The sequence below is a fragment of the Rattus norvegicus genome, chromosome 1 (genome assembly GCF_021556685.1).
Source record: "Rattus norvegicus strain SHRSP/BbbUtx chromosome 1, alternate assembly SHRSP_T2T, whole genome shotgun sequence".
NCBI lineage: Eukaryota > Metazoa > Chordata > Mammalia > Rodentia > Muridae > Rattus > Rattus norvegicus.
This window is the reverse complement of record NC_141534.1, coordinates 242,803,593-242,823,242: the sequence shown is the minus strand read 5'-3', so window position 1 is coordinate 242,823,242 and position 19,650 is coordinate 242,803,593. Positions and strand designations below refer to the sequence as shown.

Sequence of the window (19,650 nt, the reverse complement as noted above, 5' to 3'; positions counted from 1 at the left end):
CAGGAATGGCCCCTGGAAAACACAGACGACCTTGTTTTCAGGGGCCACTTCCTTAGGTAGCTTTTGTGGGTCCATCAGAAGTATGAGTAAAATTTGATCCATTGCCTGAGACTTTTTCCTGTCCATTGTGCGATGCTATCCCTGGAGAGGCGTGACACAAGCTTCTATAACCTTGATAGGAAACCAATGACAGACCCTACAGACGAAAGCAAGAACACCGCCAAAGTCACACTTGGTGAACCAAAGCATTTACTGGGGTTCCTTCATGGCTGAGGGGTTACGTACAGGAGCAGGGATGAGTCAGATGAAAGCCCCCCCGCCTCGCAGTGTGCTCCATGATTCTCAAAAGATGGGACCCCAGAGCTCTGCATAACTTTCAGACAACTTGACCATAGCCTGAGTCTCCTCAGCGGCCCTTGCTGACTGGATAACCTTGGGGGAGGGATGGGCCTAGGGCATCTATCTGCTCATTTCCAGAGCTCCTAGATGTCGGTATCAGGAATTGCCTTTAGCATCGAATGACAACAGTGACCGAAGTTGTTGCTGCTAAAGGCAATTCCTGATACCAACGCTAGGAACTTCTGGGTTGGTTATTTCCTGAGTTTTTATGAGCTTCCCTCTAGAACTTGGAGTCTTAAGGGGCCTCCTTTGCAAGTTTCCTGGTGTTGGCGTGCCTCGGAAGAATTGTCACACCATGCTGTAGCTCTGAACAATGGTTAGCTGTGTGTCAGTTACGTTCGGCTGGTTTCCAGTTTGCTGTGATAATGGCAGTGCAGTGCGTGTGGAGTGGAGACCCCAGATAATTCAGTCAGGCATTTCCAGACCCACATGCTCGTGGGCTACCTCAGCTCATTCGTCTGTGCGGTGGACCTGATGAGCCCCATTATGACTCGAGACTGTCCACAACACTCTGCAGTGCGACAGGCCCACAGCAATGCGGGTGCTTTCTGTCCGCATACTTAGTATTGTCATTTACAGTCTATTTAAGATGGGCCAGCTCAAATGTGGCAGCTCACTGGAAGAGTGCTGATAAATCTTTTTTTTTTTTTTTTTTTTTTTTGGTTCTTTTTTTCGGAGCTGGGGACCGAACCCAGGGCCTTGCGCTTCCTAGGCAAGCGCTCTACCACTGAGCTAAATCCCCAACCCTGAGTGCTGATAAATCTTTAAGTGGCAAAGTTCAGTAAGTGTCAGCACTGTGGCTGTGCCAGGATGGCTTCCTGTGTCTGCAGGCTTCTTGGGATATAAACCTTTCTACTGTGGTTGATTTTAGCCTATCCCATAGAAGTCACCCAAAATGGGTTTAAAAGTGATGTGCACTCTATATGCTTTTCTGTGACTCAGACATAGTCCCAACCAGCATCAGGAGCTAAGCGAATGGTAAAATAATCAGGAAGTAATTAATTCAAGTATTTATTATCTTTATTTTTGGTAATTTTTAAAACGTCAAGTTTATGTAATCTTTAAAGGATTTATTTTACTTTTGCTCATCTATATGATGTGTCTGTGTCTGTGTCCACGGAGGCCGGAGGCAGGCATTGTAATCCCTGAAGCTGGGATTACAGGCAGGTGTGAGCTTCCCAAAGGGAATGCTGGGAACCAGGCCCAGGTTCTCTGCAGAGCGAGCGGTAAGCGTTCTTATCCTCTGTGTCATCTGTCCAGCCCAAGCTCCTTTACTTTAATTATTATTGTGGCTCACCTGCCAGTGGTCCTGAAACGCTAACAGTCTGCTTGCTGTGCTGGTGCAAGCTGGCTCCAACAGGCCCGCACCGTGGGCTCCTGCTGGGAAGGCACATCAGAGTCCAGATTTGCAGTTCCCACCTTGGCTGAGATAGTAGCACTTTGCTTTGGCTGGTGCAGCAAGGTTTGGTAAAATCCACATGCTCGTGACCACATGGCTTCTGGAATGGAAGGGCCTTCAAGACTAATTTTGAATTCAAGCCTCTGTTATCATGGGCCCCACTGGCATTCTCCACTGGTGAGCTCCGTTTTGGCTGACCCCTCCCTTGTGTCTTCTGGCTGCTCTGTGACAATTCTTGTTGACAGATCCCAGCAACTCCCTAGCTTTCTACTTCCTTATCCCTCCCCCTTCTGTGACAGCTGCAGGCTCAGGCAGGCTGAGCGCCTCTGTGTACTACATGAGGTCTTGCTTTTGACTCAGAAATTCAGTTTTAATGGATCATAAATTGCTTCTAGAGAGACACCACCTAAATGGCCTCACATTCACCTTGGCTCGATTTTGAAATCTCGTAGGGAGTTAGATAGAAAAAGGAGGAGAGCCAGGATGGGAATGGTCAGGGTTTCTTCTGGAAGCACTTTGTTTCTCAGTTTCTCTCACTTGCCTATCAGAAGGAATAACTGGAGTCTAGAATTGCTAAGTAACCGTGGAGGTTGTGGTGGTTGTTTTTATTCTAAGTCTCTACCACCTAACTTTCCAAACTCTTGTTATTAAGCTGAAAAAAAAAAAAGCCTCAAGTAACCTGAATCAAACTTCTATAATCTTAAAACATTCACTTCTCCTATTTCCTCTTAAAAGGCATTTACATCCACAGTGAGCCTGGGGATCATTGAATTATTCCAGACTTCATTCTTGTCTATTTCACATGGAAGCTTGTGGTTAATTCCAGAGAGAGACCCCTGGAATATAAATTACTACCCTGGGGCCTCCTCAGGATTGGGGGGGTCTTTGTAGCAGAAAGAAATCACGGGAGTTAACAATTAATTGTCTCACCAATAAAATAATTGTTTTGTTTCACCATCTGTCAGGATGGCCCTTCTGTGGTTTCTGAGTAGCCCAAGTATCAGTATAAAGTGGTCAGATCTGCCAGGTGTGTGTGGTCCTCAGCCGAGTTCCTGTTGCGGCTTGATGGGAATCATCGGGTTCAGATGACGTGGGCTTTGAGGGGAAATTCCAATACAAATAAAACATGCTAATTCTACTTCAAGGGTCAGCAATGAAGCCTTACCAAAGAAAACAAACATTTCAATCGGAAGTTGCAGGTCTTAATGTGCAAACCATAGAGGAGAGAGCTAATTACCCAGGTGTTCTAAGAGTGGGTAGGTCAGGGTGGGTGTCAGTGGCAGAAAACATTTGAATTGGGCATTTGCTACTAATTAATGTCTCTAAACTATGAGACTTAGCATTGTTGATGGAAAAGAACTGCAAAAGTGTGGAAATGGTTAAATTGAAGGCTCATCAGCTCATCAAATCTTAGTTGAGGCATGCCTGGGACCTTGGGTAAATCTTGAGATCACAGGCCACTGATGTGAGGATGCAGTGAGGCACAGACAGGAGGTTTACATGATCGGCACTAAGTCTCACGGGAAAGGAGGGACTTCTAATCAAGAGAGTGTCCTCCCCCTCACCCCCCCATCCCTCCTATCCCCTCAGCAATTGTTAACTGTCTTTGGATTATCACCAGCTCAAAGGAGGCATTTAGATAAGGTATGAAAGATTGATCAAGAAGAGTCTGCCTTCCTTCCTTCTTTTTTCTTCCTTTCTAGCTTTCTTTCTTTCTTTTTTTTGAAAGCATAACACTGCCAGTGTCAAGGTATTCCAACGTGTTCGGGCAGGGAGGGGCAACCTCTGGAACCTCAGACTGTGTAGCAGAATGTTATCCACCCTTGAGGAAGTAGACAGTGTCCTGCACTCTAGGACAACTCCAGATCAGTATGTTGTGAATGGTCTTGAGATGGCTGCACTTTTCTGTGCCCTGGCCTCAGATAGCTGGTGCCATTGCTTTCCAATAACCCCTTAATGGCCTCTTCCTCAGCGTGCACCAGGGTCTCATTCCGCGTGCACTAGATGGAAAGTGTGTAGCGTCTCACTTAAACAATTAGTACTGACTGGCTCCCTCACTCGTGTACCTGCCCTGTCTTTGACACGTAAGCCTTTTAATTTCACAGAGGACATGTTCATTTATATCCGCTGTCATATAAATTGTTCAACGTACAGTTGCAAACACAATTAAGCCCCTCATTAGCGGATTGTTTCCTTTGATTTCTGTTTTTTCCCTGTGGTTATGTCTCTTTTCCATGGTGGGCGATGTGTTAGAGTTCATTATCGGTCTTTAAGATGCCTCTTTCCTTTGTCGTTTTATGGCATGAGAGAACCAGTTGGCCTTGGCTTAATAATACCTTAATTTGGGTAATTGAGTTGACCTCTCCAGGCACACATCTCATGCCCTGACACCATGTCAGGGGTATTTGGTGTACTTTAATATTCCCAGTAACCAGTACTGGCTGGGTGCATGAATGCGGGAGCCATAGTGACCTGTGTTTCGGGTACCATTAGGTTCTGTTTCTTCAGGGCTGAATTCAATGGTTGTCTTAGTTAGGGTTTCTATCGCTGCAGTGAAGCACCATAGCCAAAAGCCAGTTGGGGAGGAAAGGGTTTATTTGCCTTATATTTCCATCAGTGGAGGAAGTCAGGACAGGAACTCGCTTACTGGCTTCCTACTTCCAGTGGCTTGCTCAGCCTGCTTTCTTATAGAACCCAGGTCCACCAGCCCGGGAATGGATGGCACCACCCACAGTGGGCTGAACCCTCCCCCATCGATCACTAATTAAGGAAATGACCGACAACAGGATCTCATGGAAGCATTTTCTCAACAGAGGATGCCTTCATTCAGCTAACTCCAGCCTATGTAAAGCTGGTAGATAAGTAGGCCGCACTCTGCTGTTAAGTTCCATCACTTCTGACCGCCTCTGTGCTTTCAGAAGGCAAGGACTATGGATTATCTGTTTGCTGACGTCGGCTATTTTGAAGGTTTGATTTTTATTCCTAATTGTACGTGAATGTGTGTGTGCCTGAGTGGGTTTGTGCGTGTGAGTGCATGCTTGTAGAAGCCGGAAAGGGCACTGGATCCTATGGAGCATGGAGTTTAGAAGCAGTTGTGAGCCACCCAATGGCGGTGTTAGGAGCAGAACTCAGTCAGGTCTTCCACAAAAGCATTAATGCTTGTGACAGCTGAGCCATGTCTCTAGCTCCCTTATTTTAGTGTTTTGTTTTTAAACTACATTTTACTATGAGGCCTAAGCTGTTTTTCAAATTGCAATAGTCACTTCCCTGAGTCTCCCCAGTACTGACAGTTCAGGCATGGGGCACCACAACCTACTTTATTATTAAAGGCATTTCTTAGACCCAGGTCTTCTAAAATTTTAACACATAATTATGAAAAGAAACCATGTCAACCTCAGACAGGAAGAGGAGCACACAGAGAGCTGTCAGGTTCCTTTTCAAATGGCTGCCTTCTTACGTGTGGTGGCCGTGTGGGTGTTGATTTTAATGTAATTTTCCATAATACGTCCTTTTGGATGTATTAAATACTTGACGACCAGTTAAAAAATTTTAAATTTTACAGTTTATACTATTGACTCTAGCTTTTGTGTTTATGATGGCAGCCCTGACAGTCTTCCCAAAACCAACATCAGTTTTAAAATGTCAGTTTTCAATTAAAACACTTTAGACTGGGGAATTCAGCATAGGTAGAGTTTCCTTCCTTATGAGGCTACTGTTCATGTGTCCTCGATGTTATAGATGTTATAAACTGTCTTGCAGTGTTGCAGAAAGTGTAAATCTAAAATCGTGTGTACAAGATGAAGCTCACCGCTACGACAAGGTATGCCATAAATGAAGTGAATTGAGCTTGGTTTTTTTTTTTTTTTTTTTTTTTTTTTTTGTTGTTGTTGTTGTTCTAGATAGAATTCTGGATGCGTTTTCCATGTTTTGAATGAGGTCTGAGTGCTGTATAAGTAATATTATTGACGTCAAATTTCTGATCAGTCGTGAGGCTATTAAGTCCTATTAAGAACAGCTCAGATACAGCATTTATTAGACTCTGGACACTTTGTCAACAGCTAGGAAAAGTTCACTAACATTAGATTTCTACTGAGTGTTAAAAATGCAGTTTATAACCGGGGGAGAAATACCTGGATCAGCCTTCATATTAGGCATAGAATGGAATTTCCTGCTAGAAACCGATATTTGTTCCTGAGTCCCACTTTTAGGAAGTAAGCCCATTTTCTTCTTGTGGAATTTACTCCTCCTACCTTTCTACCCAGATAATCCTCTTATAGACCAGGGTGCCATAGATACATGGCTCTAGCTAGAAGATGTAAGTCTTTGTTGAGAATTTTAAAAACTACAACTCTTAAAAAGTGGAACAGTTCCTCGTAGTGGCCGTGCTGGCAATTGAGTTGAAGGTAGGCTCCAAGGAACAGTTCATTGCACGTGGGTCCTGAGGCCCAGTGTTTCCTGTTTCCTGTGATTCTCATTCCATTCTCTCCACCTTGATGCATGACCTAGCAGCTGCTAGGTCAGCTGAAGAACGCTGACCGCCTCTCTCGGTTGATTATAGTTAGAATACTGATCTGTGTCTTTGTCACAGATTGCAGCCATGAAACATTTAATTGGATAATAAGACATCTGGTTTCTGACATACCTTTTTGGGAAGAGTTGCAGTGTGCATTTCTACCTGTCACAAAAGCAGACGTGTATTGACACTGAACTTCTGCCTGCGTGTGTGGCGATGACTCTAGGTGCTTGCTGTAATACAGAAGTCACATGACTTTGGATTAGAGCATTCAAACATCATCTCAAGGTGTGCGTAAGTAAGTAAACAGAGAAATATTTGTGGCTATTAGGAGTTTTATATCAAAGAAGATATCAGTGCTTTGGCCAATTATCAATGTGTATATATTTCTTCCTGGAAGGAAGCTAGACTGACTTACCACCCCTCTGTCTTCGGTAGGCTAGTGTTTGGGGAACTGGGATCTGACGCTACACAATGTTGTGTAAACTTCCCTTCCTTTCAAGAAGTACTGGGTTTGCTTCCTGAGAAGCCTTCTGTACTGCTGAGGCGTGTGATAAAGAGCAAAGACACACCTGACGCTTGGCTCCTGTTTACCAGCCGGTTTCAAAAGCTGTAATAGTTGTTTGTTCTTGATACATTAGCCAAGTTTTCTTTTCTCTGTTGTGTTTGTTATATAACTTAAGCACATTAGATCAAAAAGTGACTTTAGAATCTGCTAAGGCCTTAGGGACGTGAAAACTCTGAAATACACTGCCTGCCTCAGACACAGTCTTACCTGGCAGGAGAGAGGGTAGGGAGCTCACTGAGAAGGAAGGCAGGAATTATGAATGATGTCTGTTCCCCTTGGAGCAAAAGAGAGAACAAGAGAGATCTTTGGGGCTTGGGCAAGTGAAGGGGTTCTAGGAGAAAAAGACTTGAGTAGTAAAAGGAGTACGGGCAGGTCAGACAGCAAGCCCGATGTGGGGCAGACATGGAGATGACTGTGTGGCAGTATAATGTAAAGACTGCGTTGCATAGAGTGGCAGCCTGGTTCTGAGGGTTTTTTTTCTCTCCCATAAATGTATATCGAGAAGCTTTGCACTTTGTGTTGTCACTGTAGGTAACAAAGGCCTAGAAATAGTTATCCCTTTCCTCTTGCAAGTATACCCTAACCATATCAATAGAGGTGGCCTTGTTTCTGGTGCCTGAAGGCTGTGGGGAATGTCTTTCCATGCTTTGAGCTCTGATCGCAGCTGATGGCGTTTAGGAAGGTTTCCTTCTCCTGGGTGGAGCATCTGCTCTTAACCCTCAAGCTCTGTGTAGGAACCAACGTATAATAGGCTGGTAGATAATGTACAGCCCACATAGTTCACACCGCAACATCAATAGCAGTAGTTTTCTAAATAAAAATGAAATCCGTGCTTTTAAAAAATGCACGTAAACTGGCTGACCATCTGTGAGGAGCTGATTTTCCTTTTTATCTCCTCTGAAGTAACAGCTGAGTGATTGAGAGAGGAAAAGCTTCAGACTTGACACGATGAACTTTGACATTTCCCTGTAATGATGGTGATGTGTCAGAAGGCCCTGTAGGAGGGGCCTTCTACCTGGAATAGCAGCTGGACAGCATCCAGCCTCGGGGACTCTGGCCCAAGGGACCGGTGTTTGAACCAGGAATGGCAGAATTGGTCCAGGTGGGATGGAAAAGCTTCCTGTCATAGCTGCTGATAAGGGCTGCTGATAAGAGCTGCTAGGATGTGGGGGTGCGTGCAGAGGCTTCCAGAAGTTAAGGTCAAGGGTTTGTGAGTTAGCTTTATGGGAAGTGTAGGCAAACTTTCACTTCAGGCTCTCTCTCCTTCATGCTGCTAGATATAAGAAGGCCTATCCTGCCTCTGCCCCCTTTGCCCAATTCCGTTTTCTTATCCCAGTTTTTTATTCCCAGTTGAATTGGCAGAGAACCTCTGCGAGATGAAGCTGTTCTGGTCAATTATTGGTAGAGCCCAGGCTAGGAAGGGTGCTTCTCAGTTCACAGTCCAGGGCTCTCTCTTCTCTCTCCCATTGCCTCATAGAAAAGAGCAGTAGCTTCAGAAGGCCCACTCTCATTTAGATCTTGTTGTCAGCTGGGTATCATTTTGGAGAAATCTTGGACTGTGGGATGACTGGCTCTTAGGAATCATGAGGAGATCTGCGGAAATGGCTCAGCCTGTGAAGAGCTTGTTGTGTTTGCTGTCTACACTAGGTCCTGAGTTAAAATCCTAGAACACACTTAAAAAGGGCCAGACACGGTTGGGGATTTAGCTCAGTGGTAGAGCGCTTGCCTAGGAAGCGCAAGGCCCTGGGTTCGGTCCCCAGCTCCGAAAAAAAGAACCAAAAAAAAAAAAAAAAAAAAAAAAAGGACCAGACACTAGAACCTAGGTTGTCAAGAGGGCTTAGGTAAGGGCTCTTGGAGGCCAAGCCTGAGTTTGCTCCCTGGAAAACCATATGGTAAAAAAAAAAAAAAAAAAAAAAAAAAAAAAAAAAAAAACTGACTCCTGACTCCTGTACGTTGGTCTCTGACTTCTACACAGGTGCAGTGGTATTTGGGGAGCTGGGCATGGTGGTGCACACTTAAATCATAGCACTGGGGAACTGAAGACATATATCCCTGGGACATCCACCTAATTGAGGAATTCAGACCACTGAGAGACCTGGTCTAAAAAGCAGAGCAACTAAAAAGGGATGTACCTGAGGAAAGGCACCCAACATTTTCCTCTGGCCTCTAAGCGTAAACATACCCATAGCCATGCATGGGCTTGTGTGTATGCACACAACACACACACACACACACACAGAGAGAGAGAGAGAGAGAGAGAGAGAGAGAGAGAGAGAGAGAGAACTTAAACCCAAGAGATCTTCTCTAGACATAAGAAGTAATAATCACCTTTATAACAAAATCTCTCGAGCTGGCAGCATGGCTTCCTTCCCAAAGGTGCTCCCCATACAAGCCTGATGACCAGGTCCACTCCTGGTGGGAAGAGAGAGGGGACTGCATGCAGCTGTCCTCTGACCTACACGCCTGTGCTCAATCATGTACACACGAAAACATAGGAAGTAATGGCAATAAAACGTCTTCCTTCCTGTCAGAAACTCCATCAATATTAGTGACTAACTCATGGTTTAATAGATCAGGACCCAGGGAGTTGGGAGTTCTGCAGTCTCCTATAATTTGTCAAATTTCAACTGTTTAAAGTTTCTTTTAAATAAAAGAAAATATGATATTCAACCACAGTATCTAGAGAGAATGTTTAATTTACTTGTATTTTTTAAAATGTATTTAATTTTTTCTAAATAAAATCACTTATTTAAGATTCTTTTTTGCTAGCAATCCTTTTATTTTTAATTATATCAAGTGCAAGATACTTGCACTATAACCTTAAGTTTCTCGTGACTTAAGAGACTCAGAACATTACAACACCAGCAACTATTCCAGCTCCAAAATTCTCTGTGTACTTTTAGTATAATTTTTTTAATTAAAAGCCAGTTTATTAAGAATTTATTTTTCCCTTTTCAGTTTAGGGGATCGGACACCTGGTGTGTTAAGCCAGTATTCCTCACACAGCCACATTTAGCCCTGTCACCGCCTTAAAAAACAAAACAAAAACCAACCAAACAAAAAGGTCTTTAAATATTTGAGTCAGACTCTCCCTAAATTGCCCAGGCAGGCCTCCTGTTCCTATCTCTGGACTAACTGGGATTACAGGTCTCTGTCACCAAGCTCTGCCCAGTCAATGGCTGTCTACAACAGAGGAACTCCAGATTCAAGACTCAGCATGTTTGAGTATCTGCCTGAGGAGCACAGTCCTAAGTGCCTTGCGTGGAGGGTCACATATAATCTGGCCACCTCTGTTGGGTGGCCATGTTCCAGGCTCATTGTAGATCATTAAATTGCTGATCCGCTCTCAAAGCTCTCAAGCCTGCTTTGAAGGAGCTCTCGAGTGGTTTGCATCCAGTACAACCTCAGCTCAGGAACTTGGACCAGCAGAAACCTAGTAATCCTGGCTTCAGGAAAGTTTTACAAACTTTAGAACTGCTCAAGTTCTTAAAGTTTAAACTGGGGTGGGGGCTGTGGAAGGCTGTTAAAACTCGTCCTAAATCAAGAAAGGAAGGTTCCGCCTTAACCAACAGTGAAGGCGCTTATTGGTTAGGCTTGCCAGGGACTGACTCACTTTAGCTGTAGCAGAGGGCCACGCCCTACATTCCAAAAACCCTGTGCAGCCCGAGGCGCGCGCGGGCCTTGCCTCTGTAGCCTCTTGAGCTTTTCAGTGTCCTCCGCTCCAGACTGTGCTTCCCAGAGGCGGTCTGTGGGGACCGCTGGCCACTCCCCACCGCTGGCCGGCCGCACTGCAGAGCCCCGCGCGCACACTTGTTAGGAACTTTCCAGGAGACTGCCTGTGGGACGAGAGGTACGTGTGGCTCTTTGTGGGGAGGCAGTTCATTAAACGGGGTGATATTTTGTAGCAGCTCCAGATCAGGGGTGCGACTCTCCAGGAAAAGTCGACAAGGAGCGAGCCGCGCGCTTGGCTTTCACAAAGCGCTCTGTGATCACCAGTGGGATTTCCTCCACCAAGTGATGTCAAGGGAATGGCTTACTAGACGGGCTTCAGCTCTAAACTAGATACTGGCTACTGGCAATGCAGTTGCTAGGACTGTGGTTCTGGATGGGTAGGTAGGCAAATCAACAAATGAGCCAAATTCTGTGTGGTGCTAGCCCCAAAGTTCCGAGGGTATAATAGCCAGCATACAAATGGTTTCAGTTTGGGGTTTTCCCTAATTAGGTTTTTGAAAGGTGAGACTGTATTTACAGCTTGGGCACTGAGATTTTAGAGGTACTTGCCTCCTTCAAATTGAGGTCTCCATAAGGTCTTCCAGCCAAAACATTGGAGAAGCTGGTGGCTGAGCTCTGTACAAGGTGCCAGGAAGAAGCACGTGCTGCCTGTGTTTTCAAGAGAGTGTTTACTTTGCAGGCTGCTGCCAGGCTCATCTCTTAGAGCTGCATGGTGATTGCTCTAGTAAAAATAACCAAGAATGCTTGAGGGTTGCTTTTGTCTTTTCTCCTGTCTTTTGCTGTGTGTTATTACTTGCCTTGTCCCCAACAGGAATCTGAGCGGTTTTCATGAGTGGGGCAAATTTTCTTTCTACTTTTAACCTGGTCGAGTTAACTGTGTGTGTTCCTGGGATACATCCCCGGGTCTCCCGCTGTGATGCATGAGTATTCCACCCGTTAGGCTAAATCTTGAGTTCTTTGTCATGTGGGTTTTAAATTTATATAGAAACAAACTGGGTATGTACATGTCTTTAAAAAAATCCGGTCAGCAAATTTATTTGTATTGTACAAATTGATTTTTATTTTGTTTTTGAGGGGTGGTCGTGGGATCCAGGGCCTCTCATGGAGTTAGACCTCCCAGCCCCGAAGTTACAAGAAAGTTTCTCGCTTTGCCATGGCTTGGGAAGGTGGTGGGCTGGAAGATACCTTTTGATTTCTAAGGAAATATACAGTCCAACAGAGATGTTATCAAAAGTGGAGTTAGTGTGTCCCAGATAGACAGGCACTCGGTGTTCTGATGGCACAGGCAATACAGGGACATTTCAAAACTGACCCGTGATTGAGAATGTGAATTAAGCTAGAAACATTATCTCTGCATTTCTGCATCTACGTAAGTATAGACTGATGCTTCCGGTGAGTGGAGGGAGAGTAGTGTAACATTCTGTGCAACTGACCTTCCTTAGGTCTATAACAGAGACTTCTCCTGAAAGAAATCACTTCTAAATGGAATAATTAAAACTACTTGTTGATGATTGGAGATGTTAGTTACCCTCTGAGCACCCAGCGCCCCCTGCGAGCTCCCGGGCTAATTGTTAAGCCAGCTCTGTTGCCTTACACTGATCCGGTGTCTGGGTGAAAGGTAACATTTGGACAGTTTGAGGAACAGCATCTGAAGGAGCCCAAAGGACACTGCTGGGGGTTGGAAGGCCCCCTTAGGTGGTGAACGGGAAGTGGGAAAATAGCTTGTTGGCTTTTAATCATCTAAAATCTAAAGGCATAATGAAATAAGGATGGTTCATCTCATCTGTCGGTTGTTACAAAGCCGGGACACTTAAGGCTGATCCTTCATCTCAGGGATTGAGATGGTGTGCACCCACCCCACCCTCCGCCACTGATTTCCACAGCAGCTAAGAGGGAGGTGAATCACCCCTGCCTTGTGTTTAAAGATTGGTATAAGCTGCTAGTTACTCTCCTTGTGAGAAGTTACCATCGAGCATTTGTTATTTACCCTCCTGTGGTTCTAATAGCTGTCAAACAGTGCCAATTTTCCTTATGTGAAATGATCCCCTGGAGAATTTTGGTTTGAACCAGATTTTCCAAGCTTTTTAAAAGGTCCTTGGCGCCCCTGTGCCTGAGTCTCAAAGTTCACAGAACAATATATTTACCCAGGAAGCTTGAGGTTTTCAAATATTAACTGAGCGAGCCCTATAGACTTGGTGGGTGGTTTGATACACGTGGCTGCCTCAGGGCTATCAGTCTTTGTTGACTTTTGTTCTGAAGCTCTTTAGCTCTGAGTTTGTCCTTCCTGCTCCTCAGGAAGTGCACACTGGGACTCTCCAAGTGTGAAGCCAAACATCGGATGCTAGGCTTTTCCCAGGGATGATTGTTCATGACATCACACTTGCAGCATTCAATATGCCATATGCCTTGTGGGAAGTTTTCAAGTTAGGTTGGCCCTTTGTTTAGTGTTAAACTTGCTTTTTCAAATGGTGAGGTATGGACTAGAATGATGGCCCAGTGCATACTCATTGGCTGAGAGTACCTACTGTTTTTGTAGAGTTCCTGAGTTCTGTTTCCAGCACCCATGCCAGCCAGCTTAACAACCATTTGTAACTCCAGCCTCTGGGAGATCTGGTGCCCCTAGCTTCCAAGGGCATCTGCACTTATGCCCCCTAATACAGATACCTTTAAAAGGGGGAAAATAAGGAAAAGGACCTGGAAGTGGATAAGATTTAATCTGTTAGAAAGTAGGCAAGTTGCAAGGTCTCTCAGCAGAGGTGGCCATTTGTAAGCACACCATGATGCACAAAAACGATGCCACCTTCCTGGAAGACCATTGGGGTACCTAGTCTAACTCACTCCCACCGCTTCACCTTTCCCATCTCTCTTACTTGGAACTTCCCACCTCTCCAGCCTGAATGCCTTGGCCACCTCCTCAGACTACACTCTAGCTGTTTGAAGTGACAATGTATTCCAGGATGTTGGAAGAGCATACAAGGGCTTGAGGGTGTAGCTCATTTTCAAAGCACCCATGATGGTCTCATTCACTTCCTCAAACTGAAAACAAACAAACAACAAAAACCCACAAGAAAAGAACTCACAAACAGAATATGCCAGCGCGCGGTTGAACTGAGTGCGGTGATCTTAGAAAAATCACAGGAGAGAAGGATGCCAGAAACCAGGTTTTCAAAAGCAGGCGGTCAGTTCTAAAGGCATTGGATCAGAGTGTGTGGTGTTGTCTAAAAGAATTGTAAAAGATGGAAGCCAGTGATAAGAGCTGGGGGTGCTAGGTGAAGCACGCCTGGAATCTTACTCCTTGCAGAGCAGAAGCAAGCACGCCTGGAGCTGAAGGCCAGCCCAGGCTCCATGGTGTGACCCTCAGCATCTCAGTATTGGACATATGTTCGCCAAAGATCGCTCGTGTTCATTACCTCACTTCTTTGTTAATAGAAGCGTTGGTAATTATTTCAGGACAGTGGCCTAGGTGTGGCCCGTCAGCCTCACTATGCCATTTAAAGGGCTGTGTGTTCTCTGTCCAAGAAGGAAAATGTGGCTTGGACGGCACTATGGATATGTGAGCTGATCAAGAGGACAGTGGTGTTGGACTGAAGCAGCAATCTTGATCAATATGACTTGACAAAGCCGGGCAGCTCAGATTACTAGAGGTAGAGTGCCTGGACGATGCTATTTCCATTGTTTTTAGATTCACTGCAGCTAACAGTAAGGAACTGGGACCCTGGACCTGGGAGCCAGGTCTTGGATGATTTATTGAACACCTTGGTCCTCCATTTCCTTAGTCACAAAACAGAAATCGAAGAATATTTAGCTCATTAGAGGTTGAAGACATTGGAGGATTAAAGTTGGTCATTCTCTGGAGAAGTGCTCCAGAGCAGTAGTAAACTTCATATCCTACCCTTAGTGATCCGATGTTGGTGTGGCCTCTTGCTTTCATCGTACTGCTTGAGACAGATGGTGGCTTGTACTGGGTTTGCATTTAAATCTACATCCGGTGTGTGCAGTGCAATCTGTAATCATTTGAGCAGTGGTTGAAAGATCCCGAGTGTGCTCACCGTAAAGAAGCTAGGAAGTTGCTTGTTTAATAGAAAGCTGCAGACAGCCCACACCAAGTTGTGTATGTGCTTCCTGGAGTTATGTGTGCCTTCCTGTGAAGAGTCGCAACTTGGTTTTAAGAGGAATACGTACTGAACTAGAGTGTAGCAGACTAGTTCCTGAATTTAGTACAAATTTTCTTTGTGCAATTTGGTCAACTGACTGTAGTTCTCCTTACAGACCAGTTTGAACCTCTAGAGCACATATGGTAATGTCTGGACATGGTTTTTGTTGTCGAGACTGGGGATGGCTGGAGCCAGGTATGCTTGCCATCCATCTCAAGGGCACAGGATGGTCCCAAGGCAAGGACTCGCCCTGTCCAAACTGTCAGCAGTACAGGGTTGAGAAATCATGACTTCACAGTGGAGTGCTTGCTGTGTTTGTGACACTGGAATAGCTGTTTTTGCTTGGGTATTATGACCAGCTAGCTGAAAGGATGTTTAATGAGAAAGCCTTTGAGATTTCGTATGCTCTAAAATCTGCAAGTGTCTATAAGTTTTCTTCTTCTTTTTTTTTAATCATTAGTTCCATGGTCAAATGATATTGACCATTTCTATTTCAGTCTATGGTAGTGGTTTGGAAATAAGGTAAACCTATACTTGAATCTCTGCTCACCAGTGTAGCTGCTTTGTGTTCTGAGTAACCATGTGGCACAGTCCGTACTAGGCTGTCTTGAAGTCTTCTCTGCCATTAGTCTAAAACTCTTCAATGTAGCCTCTGGCATATTTTTAAGACAAAGACAAAAAGAAAACATATTCTTTGCCAAAATATCCTAAGACGTCTAGGCCACTTCTCTTTTGAAATTGTTTTGGCTGGACTGCTATAATTTACATCACTCTCAGCACTGTTATCTTCTGTATTAGAGTGGTCCATTAAACCCCCAACCTACCACCCACCTCTTAAAGCTTTCAACTGCTTTTCCAGTCCAAAAGCCCAAAGTCCATGTTCTGCCAACAAGCGAGGGTGAGCTTGTATGTTTTGGAATTACTCTTCTATAAAAGCTATCAGTGTTTATGGGTAAGCAGTGCAGTCCTGTGATTTTCCTACTCCTCATATGGTTTGGGCAAGACCCAGGAAACCCTTAGAACGCATTTAACTGAAGCTTGCTTATAGTTTCAGAGGCTTGGTCCGTTGTCATTATGGCAGAGAACTTGGTGGAATAGGTGTGGTGCTGGAGAAGTAGTTGAAAGCTACATCCTGATCCGCAGGATAAGAGAGAGGACACTGGGCATGGCATGGGCTTTTGAAACCTCAAAGCCCACCCCTAGTGACCACTTCCTCCAACCTCCAAATCCTTCTAATCCTTTCAAGTAGTGTCACCCCCCAGTGACAAGCATTCAAATATATAAGCCTATGGGGAGGGAGCATTCTTACTTAGACCACTATACAGCATTATAAGATAACTCACTTTTTTGTTTGTTTTCATGAAGAGGATAGTGGAATTGGGTAGTGCTTACTAAAATGTGATATTTGGAAAGAGGATTCATAAGAAATTTGGCCTTTTAAAAAGCTAACAGGTAACAAAGACTTCTTATGTTTACCGCAGAAGGTTGTAAATGTTTTTGTTTTATGGACATGGGTGTTTTGCCTGCATGTATGTCTATGAACTATGTCATACAGTGGCTGGGAAGTCAGAAGAGAGTCAGATCCCTTGGCATTGGAATTGTAGATGGTCACTAGCTGCCGGGTGGGTGCTGAGAATGAAACTCTGGTCTTTTACTAAAGTAGAAAGTGCTTTTAACCACTGAGCCATGCTCTAGCCTCAGAAGGATGTAAACATTTAAGAGAGATGAATGTTTTGTGAGCTATAGTTTTGACCTTACAGGGAAGGACCAGAATAAACACTAAGAGAAGAAATGGTTATGGGGGAGGGGGAGTCCTCATGGGGAAGGAGTGTGCTCATGGCAGGGTGCTCCTGATGAAGCAGAGGGAGTCCTCATTGTGGGGGTTGGGTGTGCTCCTGATGGGGATGGGAGCCTTTGGGTTGTGAGGAAAACAAAAGTCACCTGCTTTATTTAAGTCTAGAACTTGCCAAGAGGTGAGCTTGCGTGTTTTGGAATTACTCTTCTATAAAAGCTATCAGTGTTTGTGGGTAAGCAGTGCAGTTCTGTGATTTTCCTACTCCTCATATGGTTTCTTAATATCTTTCCCAGCTAAGTCTTAAGCTCTAAAGAGCATACCCAGCCAGGGCGCATGCAAAGACACCAGCATTGCTATGTACCCTACCTGTAAGAGCATTTACCACATGTAGTTTTTACTTAAGAGTGTGGGTTTTGATAGAGGTCAGATGAGAAATTCCAGTGTTCAAATCTACTTGTTGCCTATGTGTACAGGAGTTTTATAGTTTGTTAATTTCCCCAGTACTGAAGAGTTAATAGGAGGATGCTATATTAACTGCATTGGAAACAAAGAGTTTCCACACCCAAAGAACCAAATTGTATAATCCACATGTGGTGAGAATTTTGGTTTCTTTGAAAAGAGCACAGAAATATTATGAGAATATGTTTTTGTTTTATCTCAGGTGTGGGATATGGGGCTCCTACAGATTGTCCCCAGCAGCTGACTATGATTCGTCTCGTGCTCTGGCAGGGGCATCATTTTGCCAGCTGCAGATAATTTCTGCAATTTCATGATGTTTGGAATTCTGGGGTCCTGAGAGGCAGAACTTAGATATCCTGACAGCAAAGATCAACCTTGCTCCAAAGAACTCTAAACCCCTAATCAGAGGGAAGTAATGTAATGATAATGTCAGTTACCTCCTTTCCCATCTATCCTGCTTTCTCTCCTAGCTAGTGTTTGGGAGGTGAATGGGTGGAAAATGGGGTGGAGTAGGGTACAAGAGAAAAGATCCCACAAAGTAGCCAAGGACCAGTTACATCCTCACATAGAGAACTTGAACCTATCCCAGGAGCAGGGGTAGAATTCACAGCTCATTTGCCCCATAAAGGGTGACAAGCTTGGGTCACAGCAGCCATGGTGTGGGTGGTGAGACTACACACTGTGAGTATGTGTACTCTTGGTTAAGTTAACTTCAGGTCCACTTAGCTCTCCTGATTGGACAGAAATATTGGTGGTGTTCTACTTGTTTTGGGCCCATGATGCCTAGACGTTGCTGGGTAATCAACATTGCCCCCCCCCCCCAAAAGTTGCTCTCCGAGACTCCTTCTTGTAGGATGGTAAACCAAGAGTTTAGTGAGTTTAGTCTGGATCTTGTCAAAGAAGTAACTTTGAAAGTTACTCTCCAAATTATGAGACAGGCTAATAATAAACTAAAGAACTAGTGGAATTATAATTTTAGGTAGCACTAATGACTTTGAGACCTGCTGGGTACGGGTGACTTCTCCATGTTAGATACATTCTATTGCTACATTTTCTTGGATGTGGGGCTAGAAATTACTACATGCTGCTTCACGTGTTTACAGGCTGCATACATACATGTAGACAAAGGCCTAGGCATCAGCTTCTGCAATATTTGCTGTTAATCTTCCAAGTTCTAGATTGCCTAGCCTAAAAGGATAAAGGTCCATTTCTTTCCATTTTTAGGGAAGGAATACCCAGAGGCAAAATATAGTCTAGACATGGAAAGAGTCAAAGCAGTAAAACAAACGAAGCAGGATGCTCCATTGCTTACATTGTAGGGCTAGGTACATTTTAGAGTTTAAGCTTGAGATCTTGCATTGTTTAACAACAGGGTGTGAGATTACATTCTGTTTTTCTCCCTAAAGCAGTTCTTCCCCATCTTTGGGATTCCCCAAAGCTTCCTTTTCCTGGAGCACGATTAGCTCCTACCACCCTTTGGTGTGTGTAACCCATACTAGGGCCAAGAGGCAGGTCACTTACCCATGTCTGACCTTGGGGGAAAAGCTCACTGACAGAAACTGTAAAATCGATCTGTAATAAGTTGGGTCACAGAAGAGCGGAGGTATTAAGTGGAAATCCAATGGCACGTGGCTCTGAAGGGAGCTTCCAATAGAAATTAAAAGAAAACTTGGAGTCTGAGGTAGAAGACCAATTTAACCACTTTTTATTTTATTATTTTGCGTGTATGAATGTTTGGTCTGCGCATATGCCTGTGCACCACATGCATGCAATGCCCAAGGAACCAGCAGAGCGGTCATACACCCTGGAACTGCAGTTACAGATGGTTGTGAGCTGCTGTGTGGGTGCTGATAACTAAAAGCAGGCCGTCTGGAAGATCATACAATACTGTTAGCTGTCAAACTATTTCTTCAATCCCAGGGATAATGGAATTTTTGGAGGCCAGTCTGGCCAGTGCATAAGAACTGGGCCTATCCTAGGGCAACACTATTAGACCTTTGTCAGTCTGACCCACGGTGGGCTTGCCTCTGCTTTGGAGTCCAGGTCGCCTAGGTACAAAGCCTGACTTGGAGTGTGGGCTTGCTGCTGTCCCTGAACACCGCAGCGCGTATCTGAACCTCACATGGCACCATGTCTGGCCAGGCGGGGGGACTCCATCATGAATGGCTGCTCCATGCCAAGTGTGCGTCCTTCTACTCCAGCTTATCATCCTCACCAGTCAGCAGGTGCCATCAGGACCTACGTTGTAGTTTGTGTTTCTCACAGTGTACAGTTGCAATTTTTACTTCAGGGCTACTTGGACTGTGTTTAGCACAAAAGATTAGGACCCCACTTTGGGCTGTGGTGAATCCAGGAAGGCTCCCCTCCAAGCTGGACTGGCTTCACCTGCCTTGCTTGTCTACCCCAGGAGTGCCCTTCCAATCTGATTCTCAATACAGGAACGTAATGGCCATCCAAGTACTGTTACCTTTTGTTAAAATTAGAAATATTGAGAAGAATATCATTAGGAGCCTAGTCATAAAGGACATGTAGGGCTCTGTTCTGAGAGTGACTCACACATGAGTAAGAAAAGCAAGTTAACTGCTATAGTTGTAATTACAAGGCGAGAGAGCAGGCCCTGTCACTTCTTAT

General features: G+C 44.7%; 1 protein-coding gene across 33 annotated transcripts in view; it reads left to right on the top strand.

Moving 5' to 3' along the window:
• Positions 1-19,650, top strand: part of Sgms1 (sphingomyelin synthase 1) — a 258,698-nt gene that overhangs the window by 163,797 nt on the left and 75,251 nt on the right. For 3 of the 33 annotated variants that reach the window (XM_087566691.1, XM_087566686.1, XM_087566614.1), the window contains 2 exons: positions 4,612-4,765; positions 5,558-5,618. The gene's annotated coding sequence lies outside the window, so the exon portion shown is untranslated. 33 annotated transcript variants of the gene reach the window in all.